We start from the raw sequence: 19,931 nt of genomic DNA, 5'->3' as shown, positions 1-19,931 counted from the left end.
CTTCTGATCAATCCCTTCAGGGCTGGGGCCCTCTCTGGATCCTCAAAAGAGGGAGAGAGAATGAGAAAAGAAAACTCACCCAAGCCCCTCCCACTCGCCTTTGCTCTCCCCAGGCTGAGTGGCCAGAAACCAGGCAGCCTACACAAGGTCACACTGGGGAACCAGGCTGGATGGAGGGGGCAGGGGGAGGGGATTTGAAGCAGCAGTCCCCCTTCTGTGCACACACGCTCCCTACACTCCCATCTGGTCAGCCTGGATGCTGAAAATCTAAGTCTGCCCATACAAAAAACAAAAGTGTCTCCTTTCCATTATAGAAAACCCTAGAGACCTGGGCTGCTCTGCTTGCCTTATCTGTTGGCCAGTGTGGCCAGGGCAGGGGCTGGGTGAAATGACAGTTGTCCTGGCCAGAAAAGAGAGGTCCCAGCCCTTAGCCTGGGTCCCCACTGGAGCCATACCCTGGGGAGCGGTCCAGAGAGCCTGGAGCCCACCAACACCACCCTCCCTGCCAGGAGCAGTGCCAGATGAGGAGGCTCCAGGCTCCTGGCTTCCGCCCCAGCACGTAGGCCCCCTGACCTGTCCTCTTGAGAGTTCCTGGCCTGTCTATCGGAGGTGACCCTTTCTCCTTCCCCACAGAAGCCCAGACCTCTGACCCTTATTAAAAACAAACAAAATCCGAAGAGGGGAAAAAAAAAAAAAATCCTGCACAAACAGCCTGAGTTGTGTCCCCTCCCTCCAAAACACACACACACACAGAGCCTCAGACGTGCAAGGCTGCAGCCAGACTTCCACATAAACAAGTTGTTGCAGAGTGGCTTTTGTTTATGAAACATTTAGGTTCCCTCAACTTTTTTTGGGGGGGGAGGGGGTGGACTGTTTCAGTTTTCTGGTGAACAGGGAGTGGAGAGGGAGCCTGGGGTTTGCCTAGATTTCACTTCTCCCTCTGTGTTCTCTGCCGGTTAGAATCTGGGGAAGGTGATATGAGGGGAAAGGGACCAAGCAACGCAGGAGGTGTGTGGGGGGACGGGGAACGCCTGGGCATCACCTGAAAGAAGTCACCCCCCGCCCCCCATGGGAAGGTCAGGCTGAGACAGGGCTTGAGGCAGCCAGGTCAGCCCCAGGGCCTCGTTAGACCGTCCCAGGCCAGGCCTCCTGGAGGGCAGAGCTGGTGTTCCGCGTCCCCTCGGCGTCCCGGACACGACCCAGCGCCTGGCGCTCAGAAAACATTTGGGACCGCGCGGGCTGACGTGTCCCTGCCCCCCACCCCCAACCAGGCACCGCGCCTTCGACGCCTGTAAACCAGCGAATCCGCCAGAAACAAAGGCAGGGCTGCTTTTACAAACGCAAACAACAAACAGTTTTGCTTTTTCGTTTTTTTTCTTTCCCCCTCCTAATCCAAGCGGGCAGCTAGGCAAGTTTGGGGGTTCGGGCGGGGCAGAGCTGCAGCGTTCAGCCCCCTCCTCGGCGCCCCTCGACCCCGCGTCCGTCGCGCGGGACTGGCCCCGGGGCGCATGCGCGGGCCGAGGCGCCGGAGGCCGCGGCCGCCCGCGCAGCCTCGCGCGAGCCGGTCTCCGTGGTAACGGGCTCGCGGGGGGGAGGGGCCGGGCGCGCGGGCCGCGGCGGCAGCTATTTCTGCCGCTTCCTGTTCCTCCCGGCCACGTCGCCATGGCAACGGTGTTACTCACCGAGGCCGCTTCCCGGCTCTGCCGGCGCGCGTGACCCCGGCCGCCCGCGCCCCCTCGTCTCTCACTTGCTGTGCTCAGGCTCTCTCCCCCCCAATCCCGGCGTCGTCCTCCTCCGGCACCGCACCCCCCAGTGTCCCTCCTCCCCGCCCCGCCGGTGCCCGCGGCCGCCCCGGAGCGAGCGACCGAGCGAGGGAGGGAGAGATTGATGGGGGACGCTTATTAAAAAACATTGTAACCGTTTCCGTTTTTATTACGTTGACAAGGAAGCGTTATTTACTGTTATTGTTTGCCGAGCGGGCCGCGCCGGAGCGCAGGCGGCCCTCCCGGGAGCTCACCTTTCGGGCGTTCCCGGGGTTAGTCGAGGGTGGAAGCGGCGTGGCGGGGAGGGGCGGGGGGGGCGGAGCGGGTGCTGGGCAAGGACCGGGGCGGAGAAGGGGGCGCGCTCCCCACCCCCTGGCAGCACCCCTGGCCCGTGGGGTTCGCTCCTCGCCGCATCCCGACGCTCGCCCAGCCGACCCCACCTCGCCGGGCCTGTTGTTTGCGTGGGGGAGAGAGTGCAGAGGCCGGGTGACTCGTGTTGAAGGAGAAGGCAACAAAAAAAATTTTTTTAAAGAAACAGATGACTTCATTCTCCTCGGGAAGGCTCTGTCCTACGTGGACAATTTCCTGGGGACTGTGGTGGAACAGCCCCGCTGCCGCTGGAAGCACACGAAACTAAACCAGAAAAAAAAACAAAAAAGTCTCGGTCTTGCCTGAAACCCAGCCAGGGGAGGCTGGTGGCGCGTGAACCGCGAGGAGGGTCGAATTCTTCCACTCGCGCTTGGGGCTTGGCTTCCAACAAACCTCCCCACTTAAAACTCCTGTACCCTGAGAGAGTGAGCAAGTGGCCCAAGGTCACACAGCCAGGTTTCATTCTGCCCAGACACCTGCAGGGACAAACCCAGCAGAGACCGGGGAGCAGAGCCAGTGTTTGGACCCGGGGCCTCGGAAGAGGGGTGAGGCTCAGCCTGAGGCCGGGCGAGGGGAGAGGAGATGAACTCGGCAGGTATAAACCCCGGTTCCTCCAACTCCGGGCTTACCCCCACTGGGAGCCCTCAACTGGGGATTTGTCGGGGGAAGTGTCCGTGGGGGATCGGATGGACCGGAGGGATGCCCCACCCCCAGGCCCCTGCTGAGATGTTAGTCTCACCTGCTAATGAAAGTTGGCAATCCTGTCCCTAATTTAACTCCCCACTCTTAGCTGAAATGCAAACAGTCGTGCTCTGTACAGAGAAGCAGAGGAAAAAGCCAGAGGAAAAGGGCCTGAGTTCACAATCTAAATAGGACTTTTAAAATCTGTTTATACTTATAAACACGACTCTTAATGAGCAGGCCAGGTTTTGGAAGCAACGTTCAGAGACTCCCCTCAGCCTGTTTTGTAGTTTTCCTCCCCCTTCCAAAGGCAGGAGGCTTGGGATGGGGTCGCTGTGGCCTCTCCCAGTCTCTTGGCCTTAAGATGATCAACAAGGACTTTTCCAGCCCCCAGATGGTTTCTGGAGTCTACTGTGAGGGCCAGCTTCTGGCTAAAGCCTGTGGGTCTGGGGCTCTGTTCCCAACAACCATGACAGCTCTCAGCTTTGGAATACCTCCCTGAATGTATGGACCAAAAGTCTTGGGCTCCAAGAGAAGAGAGTAATCCCACCCCCTAGTCCTTCCACAGCAGGGTGCTGCCAGCCTGGTGGTACGAGAAGAGAGAGGGAAAGTAGGGAAGCCAGCACCACCCTTCGTGTCTCTGTTACCAACACTTGCTACCCCTTCCTCCAGCCTTCCAAGCAAACCTATCTCTGGCAGTAGGTAGCAGATTTAGAGAGTTGAGCTATGGGCAGCGTTTGAATAGAAGCAAGTTGACAGATGACACCCAGCATCACAGAACTTCAGAGCTGGGAGGATCTTGGAGATTATCCAAACCAACCACTCTCCGATTTTACCAATGGGCACACTTGAGGCCCAGAGTGGGGAAGAGACCCGGCTGGCATCTGCTGCTGTCTAGTGGCAGAACCTAGATCAGAACCCAGGCACCTTCCCGCCCATTTGGGTGCTCATTGCCCCACACTGATTCTTCCATGGAATTATCTGTATGATCAGAAACAGGATGGGGGTGGAGCAAGATAACTATGGCAAGGCAGGAGACACTGAAATCAGACTGCCTGGGTTTCAAGGGAGACCCTGGACAAGCGCTGACTTCTCCCTGAGCCTCAATGTCCTTATTAAATGGGATAATAACAGTACCTGCCCTAAGTTTGTCTTAAGGACTAAAGGAGATGGTACAGCAAAAGTACCTGGACTAAGCCTGGTACATATTAGTACTTAACTGATGTTGGTAAGGATGCTGATAGCAGTGATAATGCTGGAGGTTGCATTGGGTTGAATGGTGGCCCCCAAAAGATAAGTCCACATCCTCATCCCTGGAACCTGTGGATGTGACCTTATCTGGAAAAAGGGTCCTTTGAGATGTCAAGGATACTGAGATCCGATCATCCTAGATTACCCAGGTGGGGTCTCCATGTCATCAAAAGTGTCCTTAGAGGAGACAAGGAAGGGACACAGAAGAGGAGAAAGCCACGTGCAGGCTGAGGCAGAGACAGTGATGTGACGGTAACAGGCCTCAGCCCTGGACCTCCAGGCTCTGCAGGAGCTCCTCAGGGAGCTGTGGTCAGTCCCCAAGGCTTTCCAGAGCTCAGGAGTCTGTTCTCTGCAGTGAGGATCAGGGATGGAGTGTCCAGCTGAAAGAGCAGAAAAATGATAAGGATGATCCGAGGACATCACTGCCCAGTGAGGGCCACGGGGAAGAGCCAGACACCCTTCTGGAAGCTCTGCCATACCAGCTGCAAGGCCCTGAGCAAACGCTTTAATCTGTTGGCCTCCCATGGGGCCTGATGATGCTGCTTCATTCCTGGGTGCCAAGAACCTGGGACTCCAGCACTGCAGAAGTAGGGGCCCTTCCATCCCAGGCCACGGGGCTGCTTCAGGGTGAGGGGCCAGTAGGAAGGAGGGGACTGTAGCACTCTCTCGCTGGCTCCCAAGGTGCCTGCCTCCTCCCTCTCAGGCAGAGAGAGCATGGGCTATTTTTATACACAGCTAAGCCTGCCCTGGTCTCCTGGAACTCCCAGCTGCCAGAAACCTCCCTGCAGGCAGGGACCATAGACTGCTGACCTGTGAGTCCCCTCCAGAGCCTGGCTTGGTCCTCAACACGTGTGGATTGAGCATGGACCATTTTCCAGAACAGCCAGCCCCTCTGTCCTCTCTCCATCCGGCACAATGGAGTCAAGACAAGATGAGGGGGGCCACCCCTCTTTGAATGTGATCTTTTTCCACCAGACTCTGGACCACTCAAGGAAGATGTATGACAAGCTGAGTAGAACAGCAGAGTCAGCCTGGCCTTGCCTTTCTTCCGGAGGCCGTGGCTCCCGGTAACCATAGCAGCAGGCAGACTGAGCCCCAGCCACAGAAAGCCCAGTGGTCTCTGGCAGAAGACGGGCCGGGTCAGGCCACTGGAGTTTCTCTTATTAGGCACAATCGTATTAACTCTCTCCTCAGCTTCTCTCTCTGGCTTTTTGCAGAGCAAGAATGATCCTAATAGCGCTCATTCATTCACTTGGCCAATCAGGGCAATCAACAAGCCCATGCTCTTGCCAGGGACTGTCCTAAAAACCGGGAGGCTTTCTGGACAGCAAGACACAGTTCCCGAGTTTGGGAGGCGCATGTTCAAGGGAAGAAAGAGATAAAGAAACAGGCCGATACCAAGGGCCAGGAAGCAAGACAAGTTAGAGGGAAAACAGTGAGGGGTTAGGCTAGAGAACGAAAGGGCTGGAGTCTGGAGAGGAAGGTCAGGGCGATGAGGATGGCGACCACGGACTGCGACCTGGGCGAAGGGAGGCAGTGAGCCCCGCAGAGACGGGGCATGAGAAGTCCTGGGCAGGGGAACAGCAAGTGCAACGGCCCTGAGGTGGCGTCTCCGGGTACCCTGAGGGCTGGTGCTGGTCTTCTGGGGGCGAGGCTCAGATTTTCTCTATGATCACCTGAAGCCAGTGGGGTGGGGGAGAGCGAGCCAGGGGCTGATTTGTGTTTTAAAAGAGTCTCTCTGGTTTCTGAGTGGATCACAGCCTAAAGAAGCCTGCAGAAAGGTGAGAGAAGTCAGAGGCTGGTGGAGTCCAGCGAGAGTCGGTGCTGGCCTGGCTGGGGACAGCAACAGTGGGAGAGACAGACATGGCTGAATTCTGGGTTTCTTTCAAGCAGATTCATCAGGATTTGCCAGAGATTGGATGTGGGTGTGGAAGAAAGAGAAAAGTCAAGGATGACTGCCGTGTCATGAACAGTGGGAGGTACCATTTCCCGAGATGAAGAAGACTATAGGAGAAGTGGGGGTGGGGCAGGGGGGTATCAAGGGTTGGCATTTGCACACGGGATGTCTGCAAAGCCTATCTGATACTCACATATTGTGTGCTTAGAGCTCTCAGAGCTGTCATTTAATCCATACCACAGAAAGAGACTGAGGCACAGAAAACAAACCTACGGCTACCAAAGGGGAAAGGTTGGGAGGGGGAAATCAGGAGGTTGGGATTAATGTACACACTACTGTCCATAAAATGGAAAGGGGGCTCTATGTATACCTAGAGCTGATTTGCGTTGTCGTACAGCAGAAAGTAACACAACATTGGAAAGCAACTCTGCAAACGTGCTCAGTCGCTGAGCCAGGCCTTTGTGACCCCATGGACTGTAGCCGACCAGGCTCCTCTGTCAATACGATTTCCCAGGCAGGAATACTGAAGTGGGTTGCCATCTCCTCCTGCAAAGGATCTTCCCAACCCAGGGATCAAACCCATGTCTCCTGCATTGGCAGGCGGATTCTTTACCACTGAGCCTGTGCGCCAATCAAAAATAAACAGATAATCAACCAGGACCTACTGTATAGCACAAGGAACTATACTCAGTATTTTGCAATGACCTATAAGGGAAATGAATCATTGTGCTGTACACCTACAGCTACCGAGACAAGGTAAATCAACTGTACTCCAATACATAATAATAAATCTACACAACCACCCTACACGGTAATCACCCGTTATCCCCATTTTACAGATGAGGAAACTGAAATCTAGAGAGGCAAATCTGCCCAACGATGGCAGAAGGTCAGGCTACAAACCCAGGCAGTCTGATTTCAAAGGCCATCTTATTCGTCTACTCACTGGCTCCTGTGTCCATTCATTCACTGTTGTCTGCACCGCATGTTAAGCCTTGCTCTGAGGTCTGGCAATGCAGGGATCCATGGTGCTATGCACCATGCAAGCACTGGGGAAGCAAGCCAGACCCTGGCCCAGCCAGCACGGAGCTGACTTTCTAAGGAGACAGGCAGGTGATGAGCAAAGAGAAGCCCCATGACAAGAGGCTCACAGATTTGTGCTAAGTGCAACGGAGCAGAGCACCAGTGTGCTTATTCAAGAGAGTAATTGGGCCACACGCTGCAGAGCGGTTGGGGCTGCCTCGGAGGATGGGAGACATGTCAGAAGCAGTCAAGCCAAGACCAAGAGGAATGGCATTCCCAGCAGAGGGAACAGTAGATGCAAAGGCTCTTGTGGTGGGAGAGCAGGCAGGGGAGGGGGCTAGACTGGCAGCATGTCCAGGGGGCTGAGTGCCCACAGAAACCACCTGCAAAAAGGAGGCAAGCTGGGCCAGGGGCAAGCGAAACGGGGAAACAAAGCCTTATAGGTAAGTGACCCTGGAGGAGCCAAGAAGGACATCAACATCGAGGCAGCAATGACGCACAAACCTGAAACGTGCCCAGGGGCTGTGACCCTGGTGGACACCAGGACAGGGCCGGCCCAGGCCCACAAAGGGTGAAGAATACCGCCCCCCACCCCCAGGTCTTCCCCCTTCTAACCTGAACCCAGGGCTGACTCCACAGCTGTGCCCTAAAGCACCAGGCTGTTCCACCCCTCTTGGGGTTAGCCGTGGCCTTCACAGGGACCCAGGGCCCAGCAGTATGCCCCCTGGCACCACTGAGCCTGGTCATCTAGAAAGAGCCAGGCTGACCCCTGGCCACCTGATGAGTCATTCATTCACTCACTCATTCAACATCTATTAGTCACTGCTGCATCACCGGTACTGGGGACGCAGCAGGGGGTAAGACCAAGACCTTTCCATCACGGAGCTGAAGGCTTAGAAACAAACGGCAAGTCAGGGGGAGGTTACAGGTATGAGGCAGAGGATGGAGGGCTTCACTGTCAGAGCTGGAACGGTAACTCCAGCTTTGGGACCCAAGGCTTGATGGATGCTCCTTGAGCCCAGGGGTCCCCTGGCCCACCCCCAACCCCCTGCTCACGGTGATGCAAGGAAGAGCAAGCAGGGCTCCTGGGCTCCCGGAACCATCGTTCCCCTTCCCTCTCCTCCACTCTTGGCCCTCCCTCAAACCTAGGTCCCTCCTTTCCTTGGTCAGCTGCCAATCTGGGGACAAAGCCAGTCACACAAGCACAGCAACCTCCCAATGCCCAGAGGCCTGGATCTGAGCTGGGGAAAGCTGGCCTCAAAGTCTAGGCCAAAGCAGACTCAGCTCTCCCTCCCCAGCACACAAAGGGTTGTGGGGCACAGGGCCCCTGAGCCCCAGGCCCAAGACTGAATGCTTCCTGAAGGCTGGAGGGCAGGAAGCAAGGCTGACTATTCAGAACAACACGCAGCAACATAAAACAGCTTTCGACAGCTACTCCCTTTCTTACCCTCTCCACTCCCTGAGCCAAGCATCCCCAGGTGAGTTCAGAGCAGCCCATGAAGGCTGGACTATCAATAGCCCCATTTTATGGAGGAGGAAAACTGAGGCTCCATGGATCCGATGACTTTCTCAGGTGGTAGAACCAGGGCTCCAACTCAGGGCTGACACCCAGCCGGTGCTGGCAGAAAGGCCGAGAAATTGGGCAACGGGGGAAGAGCGGCAGCTGCCTTAGCCCCACATTACAGGTGAAGTCAGTCACCCCCAAAGTTGCACAGCTAGTAAGAGGGGGCGAGGCTTGAACCCAAGATTGTTGGTCTCCAGGGCCCAGGTTCCCAGGTACCTAGAGGAACAAGGGTGAAGAAGAGGGGATTGGAGGCCTGAGAACTCTGATGGCCCTTGGTGCGGGCCTTCCGAGTCCACATGCACCAGGCAGAGAGGAGCCTGGAGGACCGGGCGCCTCCGAGGCAGGCTTGGTGGTCACCCCAGCTACCCTCTCCTTCCCTGTTACCAACTCTGGGGGCCCAGCCCAGACCTGACCCCTCTGCCCTCCGGGCTGCTCTCAAATCCTGGGTCCCTGCCATGTGGGGACCACTGGGAGGGCGCGCTGGGGATCCCGCCTTCCAGAAACTTTGGCCGGGTCAGGGATAAGCCTTGCCCCAGAGCCTCAGAAAAATGTAGCTGCCAAACCACTGGAAGGCCAGCCCACCACAGCCTTAGCTTTAGGCTGAGCCCGGAGGTGCCTCCAGGGATGGGGACGTGGGTTCTTCTCCTGGGGTCAGTCCTCACCCATCACTGCTGCAGGGATGCAGAACAGGAGTGTGTGTGTGTGTGTGTGTCTGTGTGTGTCTGTGTGTGTATGTCTGTGTGTGTGTGTGTGTGTGTCTGTGTATGTGTGTGTGTCTGTGTGTGTGTGTGTGTCTGTGTGTGTGTGTGTGTGTGTGGTGGGCAGAAACAGTGGATGGGAGAGGGAGGGAGAGAGAGAGAAAGAGATCCAGACGGAGCAGAGGGCTGGGTGAAAGAGACAGCAACGCACACACACAGAGAGGAGGCTTGAAAGCTGCGGAAAGGAGCTGAGAGAGAGGACAGAAGGGGGAGAGGGGCACCAGTGAGGGGCCTGCCTGGCAGCAGAATCAGAGCATCCTGAAAGCAGAGCCCTGAAGGGCTGGATGGGGAGAGAGACCAGGAGAAGGAAGGGCTGGGGGACCAGGAGAGGGTGTGGGAGCTGAGCCCAGAGTACAGCTGGGGCCCCTGAGCGGGGATGGGAAGCTGAGGCTGCAGGTCTTAGACGGGCCAGTGCTCTCTCCATATGACAGCCTTCATCAGCCCCAGGAGCAGGGGAGGCAGAGGGCCAATGCCTGGCCCCCTCAACCCCCGCCCCCCAACTGCCCTGGGGAGAGGACAGGCTTGTGAGGGTTCCAGCCGCTGCTGGGATCCCTCAGGGCCTCAGGCTCCCTGCTCTGAGCCCCCAAACCCCTCTTCTCTCTACACCAACCTGGAGTGTGTGACCTTGGTCAGGGACCTTGCCTCTCTGGGCCTCCAAGGCCCCCTGAAAGGTGCTGAGCTTAGGGTGGGGGGCAGGGTCCAGCAGATGCCAGGCCTAAGCTGCAGGGGTCAGACCCAGGTGGGCCAAGGGTGTGTACCTAAGATGCTTGGCCTCCCTGAGCCCCATACCACCCCTCTGGGGGGGGGGGATAAAATAGGGTCACAGCCACTGTGACAAGGAACAGAACAGTGTGAACTGCAAAGTGCCATGCACAGAGGTTGCTTCTCTTACACGATCATTGACAAAGACTGAGGTTTTGAGACCAGTTCCCCGTGCCTACACCGGCACAGGAGGACTGTGCCCCGTGGACCAGAGGCAAAGGCAGTCCCCGAGGGAGCAGGGCTGTCCTGGGGCATCTGTCCGTCAGCAGCAGGTCCCAGTGCGGTCAGGCTCCCCACCCCCCAGGGAGTCCTGGAAAGGCATCCAGGTGGACCCCACTGACGGTTAGCCCTGGAGAACGGGTGGGTGGCGCAGCTCGAAGAACCCTCAGGCTCCAGGGTCCCTTCACAACCTCCCGCATCCTGAGGTCCAGGAGGAACCCGCCAGGGGCGGAGGACCAGAGAACCGGGCAGAAGGCTGGGGTCTGCGCGCTCACCGGACCGGCCCCTTTCCCCAGCAGGCAGGAGGGAGAGGCGTGGGGAGCGGGGAGAAGGGGAGGTGGGAAGGGAGGCCGGGAAGAGCCAGGGAGGGGAGAGGGGCCCGGAGAGGGAGGCGGGCAGGAGAGGCGCACGCCACGCCGAGAGGGACTGAACCTTGAGAGGAGCAGCCCAAGGAAAGGAGTAAATGAGGAGAGAAGGGAGGGAACAGCCGCGGGGCCGCGGGAGCCCCGCGTGCGGCGAGCAGGCTCCGCCGCGGAGGCTTCCAGAGACAAAGGCCCGGAGGCCCGCGGAGGAGGTGGGGGGAGGAGGGGGAGCTGGGGAGGGGGAGGAGGGGGCCCCCCCAGGTGGGGGGAGGGGCGAGGAGGGGGGAGGAGAGGGCATCGCTCGGCCCGACGCCGCGCCAGGGGGCTCCGAACCGGCCGAGACCCTGCGCGCCCCCCCACTTCCATCCAGCTGAGGCTCTGACCCGCGGGAGAGGGAGCGCGCTCCAAACTTAAGAGGGAGAAAAGTCTGCCAGCTGCCCTTGGGGCTGTCACAACAGATAAAACCTCATCCAGGCTTCACCAGGAGCGCCCCTGCACACTAATGCACAGCAGCCGAGCTAAAAATACTGGCTGGAGCGGGGAGTTGGGGAGGGGGGGAAGCAGGATGGTGGATGGAGGAAGAGGAAGGAGGGTGGGAGGTTGGAGGAGGATGGAGAGGAGGCTAGGGGGAGGAGGGTGGGGAAGGGGGGGAGGAGGAGGGAGGGGAGGAGCAGGGGCTCAGGCAGCCCCGGTTTTCCGGAGCGTCCTAATGACCCAGATGTGCAGCTGCGGAGATGGCTGCTCGGGGAAACTGCAAATCCCCCGGCCCCTGGCGGCGAGGTGGGGGGAAGAACTGGAGGCAGAAAAGGAGAGAGGCAGGGAAGGAGAGAAGCCTGAGTAAGAGGGGAACCTGGGAGTTGGGGGTGCTCTGAAGGGCAAGGATGGGGTTGAAGGGGAAAAATGAGGACGGAGGGGAGGATGGGGAGGGAGGAAGGGGGACCAGGGAGTGGAGGGTTAGAGGCAAGAGGATGGAGGACTGTCCCTGGGGCTCTAAGGAAGAGACCTCCAGCTCTCTGCCCTGCCCCCTGACCCTGGATATTAGGGAGTCTGGCTAGGGGAGTCTGGGTTGAGCAGCTGGCCTGTGTCTGGTGGCACCCCAGTCTTTGGTCCAATCACTGGAAGGATGGGTCCAAGGTTGGAGTCTGGTTTCTTGTGACCTGCTAGTTATGGAACCAGGGCCCCAGCCCAGTCCCAGCTAAGCTTTGACATCCCACTTAGTTGAACACTCAGAATCTCCTGGAGAGGGAGGGACCCATGATATCCCTGTTGGTCAGATTCACTCATTCATTCACCACCATCAACTGAGCACCTTTTCTGGGTCGGCCTGTGCCGGGTGCCGGGTGCTGGGGAGAGCAAGACAGAAAAGTGCCTGCCCCACTTGGACAAAGACGTCCTTGGACCCATGATTGTGCAAGGAAGGGAGAGAGAAATCAGCAAGGTCATCACGGTCAGGGAAGGCCGGTCATGAGGGCCTCTCCCAGGCTATGACACGAACCTAAAACCTGAGTGGTGAGAAGCCACTAAAACTCCAGGAGCCCCGCCTCCTTGGTCCCTTACCATCCTAGGGGCCTGCAGTCCCTGCGCCCTGCGTGACCTGCCGCCTCCATGTCATCCGTGCGACAGTGGGCGGAGTGCCAGCATCTGGGACAGACCCCACTAGCTCATACAGGGCCCGGTGACTTGGGAAAACCACCTCACCTCTCTGCAAAGCAAGGCCTTTTGTTCTCTCTTTCGCCTGTCTTGTTCATTCTGAGTCAGGATGCGGTGGCCACAGCCTTGTGGGGCGTGACGGCCAGGTGGGCTGGTGGGGGGTGGGGTAGGGCAGACTGAGGTCTCGAAAGCCCCAAGCCGCTCTCCCTGCCCTTGAACACCATGTCTGTCCCTTAACCTCTGGTACCTCAGTCTCCTAATCTCCAAAATGGGGCTCCAGTGAGGTCTTGATGGGCTGCCTGGTGCTGGGCCCAGAACTAACAGTCAGCACACCCAGCTAGAAGCCCCCTCTCCCAGGGAGTCGCCTGCAACCCCCAGACCCCTTCCCTGCAGCCTTGTTTCTCCACAGTTATAATCCAGTCAGAGGCAGCAGCTTGCAGTCCAGCTGCGGTGGTTACCATCGGGGACCCTGGGCCGTGACTTAACTGCCTTTGCCTCAGTTTCCCCAGGCTCTACGGGGATGGCAGCTGCCTCCTGGGGCTGAGGTAGCTGCCAGCTGTTGGTGGCGTGCCTGACCCCGGGGCTCTCCTGCAGGCCTTGGCCTGTGGCCCCCTTGCTCTCTGTAGCTTGTTTCCTCTGCGTCTCCCACCCTGGATGGTGAGTCCCCTGGAGCAGGACCTGTTTGATCTGTGCCCGGAACACCAGGTGCCTGCTGTGAGTCAGCTCCTGCCCAGTGCTGTGGACATCTGGGGCTGAGTAAATACGGACTTCTGGAGCTCCTTCCGCTGCTGAGGAATGCCTGTCTTATTTTTTTCTTCAAATTCTCTTCGCTGACAGAGTACAGGGTTCAAAACCCCACACCAGGATCAAATAGAAGGATGCCCAGCTCCTCCCTGCCAATCTTCCTGACTGTTGCCCCCTCCTCTGCCACTGCAGCGCTACCTGGGCCCCAGGATGCCCTTCCTGGGTGTGATCCCTTCCCCTCGGACCACCCTTGTCCCAGCGGCCTGCAGCTGGGTGCCCTCATGTGCAGAGCACAGAGAAGGGGTGTCACCCAAAGCGGGACAGGAAGAAGGAGGAGGAGGAGGGTTAGAGAGACATGGAAATGAATCCCAGAAGGTCAGAGGTTGTACTTAAGTTATATGGATCTGGCTTTTCCTTGTATTTCCTTATGTTTTTATCCTACTGTCTTGCTAACCATTTAATGCAGCCCTAGCTTCTTAGGGTTTTCCCCAACATCCCTGTCCCCTTGACTACCTGGCCCCCTCCTGTGGCTCTTGGTGTCAGTGTGTGTGTGTGTGTGTGTTTGTGTGTGTGTGTGTGTGGCCGCAGAGTCCAGGGAGCGAGCGGCCTTTGGGGCTTCAGAGGGAAAGTGTCGGCCCCAGAGCTGAGCCTGGCAGGGCACCCGGGGCACGGCCAGGTTTTGCTAAGGTGGCACCGGGCCATGTGGCTGTTTGTTTGATTTCCCCTACTTTCCAAACTAGTTGAAATTACACACCAAGCATCGATTTAATTAAGTTTTCCGGTGTGTGGCATAATTAGTAAGACACACGACTGGAACAGGGTGGGCGGGCCCATCCCTGCTCTTGCCTGTTAGAATTCTCAGCCCTCGGGCCACAAAATATGGCGAGTTGTAAGATGGGAGATGGAGGAGATGTTGGGGTGGGGGTGGGGGACGGGAGCCAGCCGGAGCCGCCACGCTGCTCTGTGGGCCTCTGTTCCACGTGATGGGAGATGGACAGGTGGTCCTGCCCCACAGGGAGTCAGCCTCCGCACCTGGTGCCAGACACTGAACTCAGTGAAGTTCAAGGAGCCTGTCATCCTCATGGGGACATCGGAACAGGCACTAGGGAGCTAAAGAGGGGCCTCGCTATCCCCAGAGAATTGGTGCTTTGTCTATAAGGACGTGTCTCCAGGACAGGGTCACCCAGGCCACAGGTCACGGGGCCCGCCCAGCCTCTTGGCCGTGTTCTAACACAGATGGACAGATCCATAGACACAGAGCCCTGTGGAAGGCGGCGGGATGCTCTCCTCCCATCGACCCCTCCCTAACACTTCCATGTCACTCTCACACGTGGGCTGGACCACGGGAGGGCAGGCCTGTGGCCTTGCAGCTGCTTCTCCAGCCCTGTTAGGAAGGAGAGGTGCCCTGCCCAACAAGAGAGAGCTCCGTGTTGCCATCCACCTGGATGAGGCTCAGACTGTCCCCAAATCTAGAAACACCTCTAGGAATCCTCCAGCCCAGGCACACCTGGGGAAACAGGCCCAGAGGCGGAAGTGGGGCTGGATCCTAGATACTGACTGAGTGAATGAGACTCCGCTGGCGTAGACCCTCTGTTGAAAAGCACCCCACTGGGCCCCACCTTGTCCAGCCTGTGTCTCCCCCTGTGTGAACCACAGTTGCCCTCCTCACCCCTGCTCCCGGCCGCCCTCCCGCCCTGCAGTGTCTTCTCCATTCACTCTCACCTGAACACTCAGCGGCTGCCCCTGCCCTGCCCCTGTCCTGAGACCCCGGGACACAGATCGCATATCCCCTCCACACCTCCCCCTTTCCCTCATTCCTTCTCCACCCCAAGGGGCCCTGCGTCAGAGCTGATCACCTCCCCCAGTGGACTCAAGCCCCCAAGGGCGGCCCCCGTGTTTCTTCTCACCACCATGTCTCCAAGGCTGAGTTTAATGAAATGATAGCACCAACACTGATTAAGCACTTACTGTATGCCTTACATGGATGAGCCCCCAGTTTACTGCTCCTTCCATGGGTCCTGCGCATCCACCCTCCTGCCCGGAACACTGAGGCTCAGAGAGATTACAGAAACTTGTCTGAGGTGATACGGCTGCTAAATGACTAGCTGGGTGTTTGAATCCCAGAGCCTGTGGCCGTAGCCCACGAGCCTGACCACTGTGTGAAGCAGCCTCCCGCCCGCCCTCCATCCGTCCTCCGCCCATCCTTTATCCACCTTATCCATCTTCCCAACCCTGTCCCACCCAGCCTCCTATCCAGCCTCCCATTGGCCTCCCATCCATCTTCCATCCGTCCCCGTCTAGTCCCCTGTCCAGCCTGCCATCCGTTTTCCATCCGTCCTCCCAAAGGCCAGTGTCCTAAGCCTTCACTACGCTTTGTCACGCCTCCAAGTGCTTTATTCAGCTTTCTGTCCTTCGCTGGCCCAGCCACTCACACCTGCCTGGAGCTTTCCCTGTCTGCTTCCTGCTCCCCCCATGTGTACCTGGTCATGTCCCTGCAACGTCAACTCCTCTGCCCCCAGGAGGGCACCTCGGTGCCCACCACCGAGCCAGCCCCAGTGGGGAGCCCAGGGCCTGTTGCTGGTCCACCATCTCATTGGGTCCTGCCCTCCAGAGCTCGTTCTCAGTGGTGGAGGGAGCAATGCCACCTTAGGGGCACACACAGTGGGCTGTCCCTTGGGAGACACAAACTAATTTTAACAACGGCCTTAGGAAAAAGATACTGTTGTCCCTTTTTCCCTCTCCTTTGGGGAAGAATGTGTGTTCGCACATGCCCTGTATCTGCACGTGAGATTCAGAGCATCAGAAATCAGAAAGCCTTGACTCAGGCATCACCTGGCCACCTCTGCAGCAGCCTCACATGCTGATCCTGAACCCAGGGCCCCAAGTTACTCAGACACCCAAACTCTTGGCAGTGCCCTCACCTGCCTGCCTCGGTGCCCAGTAGCATTTCAGTGACCTCTGACCCACCTTGGGAGGCAGCTGAGCGGACAGGAGAGAACAGGAGCCTGGCCGGGGCAAGCTAGGCACCCTTGGGCCAGCTAATGACCTCTGCGGCCCTCAGCCACCTTCCCTGACCAGTGGGGAGGTAGACAGGCTGCCAAGAGGAGGCTAGACCAGGCCCAGAGAGCACTGGGCACACTGCTGGTGCTTCAGGTCTCTGTGTGCCCTCGTCTCCACGGACAGGCTGATTCGCCCAGCCCAGACCGGCTGACAGTCCAGATAAATGAGGGCATGGGACCCCATTCACTCTCCGTGGACCTACTTTGGAGTTTGGGGGCCTCTTGGGAGTATGAAGCCTTTGGAAACTCTCCCCCGTCCTCCCCCCCGCCCCACCAACCATCCTTTTCCCTTCCAAGGCAGGATCCGGCCTCTTGAAATTCTGCACACTAATAAAATTGTAACTAATTTACATCCGAGATGGGGAGTGAGTGGCAGCGGTTGTCATGGAGACCATCTCCAGGGCCCCGGCTGCCTCCGCCTCTTGGTGCAGCCAAGAGATCAAGAGATTCTCGCTCTAGCTCTGCAGCTGGGGCCAGTCTTCATGCCTCCCGGGCACCCTGTCCTCCCCCCGACACTGGGCAGGACCCTAGGGGATGGGATGAGGGCAGGCACCCAGACTACACAGCTGTTCTAAGCTGGGGCTCAGCGTCCACTCTCATCCCTGCGTTTCTTTCACCCTCTGGGCACTGCAGGCTTCTCTCACTTCTGATGGATGCCCCCAGAGGAACACGAGGCCCCTTCCCTAAGCACTCAGGATGGGGACAATTTCCAGGGATGCAGCAGAACAGCAGAGTCTTGCACTACCCTGCAACCTGTCCTCCCCCGGTCCATTCTGGGAGAAGCCCCAAGGGTCTAAAGACAAGGAGACGCACTCGTGGACGTCATGGAACTTGCTCAACATCAGGAATGATGTCAAAACGATGGAACAGTGACTCTGTGCCATGCACTGTGCCAAGTCCCACAGATGGGTCATCTCATTCAAACATCAAAGCAACCCAATGCAGAGGGAGTATTTTAATTTCCCTTTTATCAATAATGAAAATGTCTCAGAGAGATGAGTAGACAGCACCCAAGTTCAGATCCCTGGTAAGCATCAGGGCCAGAGGTAAAACCAAGTCTCCTGATTCTAAAACCGTTACAGCAAAGATGATAAACTGCCTCCAGGGAAGCAATAAGACAGAATCATTATAACAAAGCAGAGTATGTGCAACCAGAAAGGGAAGTGAGGGCATGATGGGGCCCTCAGGAACCATGGAATCTAAATGGGGTTTTGAGGGATGAATAGGAGTTCTCCAAAGGGACAAGTGGGAGAAGAGTGTTCCAGGCAGAGGGAACATGTACAAAGGCACAGAGGTGATAAGCTGCCTGGTGCCTTCAAAGACCATGAGCTGGATGCTGGAGAGAATGGAGAAGGGAGGGGGTCAGATCTAAGCCAAGCTAAGCCCCTTGGTACTTATCCTGCAGATGAGGCAATAAAAAGCTAAGATCTAAGCAGGACCACATCTGGCATTTGTGAACCCCAAGGCCAAAGTGAAAGTCCATGTCTAGACATTTAAGGCTAGCAATCTGGTGAGAAAACTGCTCTCTGAAAACCTGTTCTAGCCACCTTCTTTGATAACACAACTTCTCAGTGCTCCAGAAGGCCAGGTCCACATTTTTATCCTTGTGACTTTAGGGTTTTGAGCCAGAATGTGACACTATGAGCGGGTCCCTGTCTTCAGCCCTGAAGAGGGACTTATTTGTGAAATGCAGGTTCCTGGGCCTTGTTCCAAACGCCAAAAATCGTGCTCTTGGGAGATGGGTCCCAATGCCTCTCCATTTCAATAGGATCCCCAGGTGATGACTGTGAGTCAAAAGATGGAGAGGTCCCTGATGAAGGGAGTCAGAATCTGGGGAGTGGAGGGGAACACCATTCTGATCTGTGTTCTAGAAAGATGTCTCCAGCATTGATCAAGAGTGGGTGAGACAGGCAAGGCGGCAGAACCAGCGTTCAGGTGGGAGGGGTCGGAGGCCAGGGCCAGAGGCAGGTTGCCAGCTGTGTGTGAGATGCAGGGCCTGGACTGGATGAGGCCGGGTGCTGTTGAGGTTTGGAGGTGAGCAAGGACCCAGGGTGGCTCCTTCGGGATCATAAAATCTAATTAGGCTGCAGGAGGTCTGGGCTCTGGGCAGACTTCATTAGGCAAGAGGCTGCTCTCCTCTGCCTGACCCCAGCCTCCCTAGGGCCCCTTCAGTGTCACACTGAGGGTCAACTCCAGGCTATGAGAGGGGAAAAGAATTAAAAGCTGGTCCTTCTCCCCGCCCCTACCTTGCCCCTAGGAGCTTGCAGCCCTGGAGTGGAGGCTGGAGTGGGCTGCATGGACAAGGCGAGTGTAATGGGCTTGTTCCAGTTCTAGGCTGGTGGGGGTGGGGAGGAAGGGAGGTTTCCTGATGCAGTAAGACTTGGCCTCCCTCCAGAGAGCAGCAGCCCCTCTCAGCATCCATATCTGGCTACACCGCTCCAGAAAGCGTCTTGGAAATCAAAATAAGAGCCCCGAAAACAACAGCAGCACCTCTTCCCATCGATGGGGCATTTATGGCAGGCCAGACACTTTCACGGGAGGGGCTGATGCTGAAGCTGAAGCTCCAGTGCTTTGGCCCCCTGATGCAGACTCGACTCACTGGAAAAGACCCTGATGCTGGGAAAGACTGAGGGCAGGAGGAGGAGGGGGCGGCAGAGGATGAGACGGCTGGATGGCATCACCGACTCAGTGGACGTGAGTCAGAACAAACTCAGAGAGATGGTAAAGGACAGGGAAGCCTGGTGTGCTGCAGTCCATGGGGTCACAAAGAGTCGGACATGACGGAGCGACTAAACATCAAGACACTGAGGCACACAGCAGGGGAGGTGGCAGCAGAGATGGGCTGATGGACTGGGAGCCATCAGAGAGGATTAAGACTCAGCCCCAGGGAGTTCCTTGGTGGCCTCTTGGTTAGGATCCCAAGCTTTCACTGCCGTGTGGCCTGAATTCAATCCCTGATTACAGAACTGAGATTCTACAAGCTGTATAGTGTGGCCAAAACAAAAACAAAAAAAGTTAAAAAAAAAAAAAAAGACTCAGCCTCTGTCCTCACAGTCTATTTGGGGCTGATACTGCTCCCAGATACATTTGAGGTGCATCTAGAAGACTCTGGAGAGACCCATGCATCCCTAGAAGGTTATGCTGCCAAACACTAGGTTTTCAGACCATATGGGACTAGACTGTATTTATCAGCAGCAGGAAGACGGAGAGCCCAGAGGAGCTGCTGGGGAAGGCATCACTCGAGCTGAATGCTGAAACAGCAGTCATGTTTAAACAAGTGAGAAGAAGTGGAGAGGCCGACCTAGGTGGGGGGTTACAGGCTGGGCAAGGGTGGGGGTGGGGACGCTCTAGGAACAAAGGAGAGGCGGAGGGGCTGGAAGGACCGGTCAGGGAGGCAGGGATGAAGATCCTAGCAGCTCAGGCCTGCGCAGCTTTCCGGAGGCTATCCACACCATCAGGCCCACGTTGGTTCCCGGGAGTTCCCCCAAACAAGAGCCATCCAGGAGAAGGCATCATCATGAAGGGGATTAAGTTGAGCCTCTTCAGAGAACGAAGGGCCTCCGATCTCCCTAGAATCCTGGGAGAAAAGCTCACATGTGCCCCCCTCCACGCCTACCCCCACCAGGGCCCTGTAACCACGTGATCCATCAACAGCCACCAGCTATTACCTTGGCCCGACTGTGCCCTGCCTGACGCTAGCAGAGGTGAACGCTCTAGTTTCAAACCTTTGCTCCCCCACTTACTATGTGACTTTAGGCAAGTTTCGCAACTTCTCTGAGCTCAATTTCTTTATGCATAGAGTGAGGACAAAAAAAACAAACCCTAAATC

Source organism: Oryx dammah, unplaced genomic scaffold (genome assembly GCF_014754425.2).
Source record: "Oryx dammah isolate SB20612 unplaced genomic scaffold, SCBI_Odam_1.1 HiC_scaffold_25, whole genome shotgun sequence".
Classification (NCBI taxonomy): Eukaryota; Metazoa; Chordata; class Mammalia; order Artiodactyla; family Bovidae; genus Oryx; species Oryx dammah.
This window is presented reverse-complemented; position numbering follows the sequence as displayed.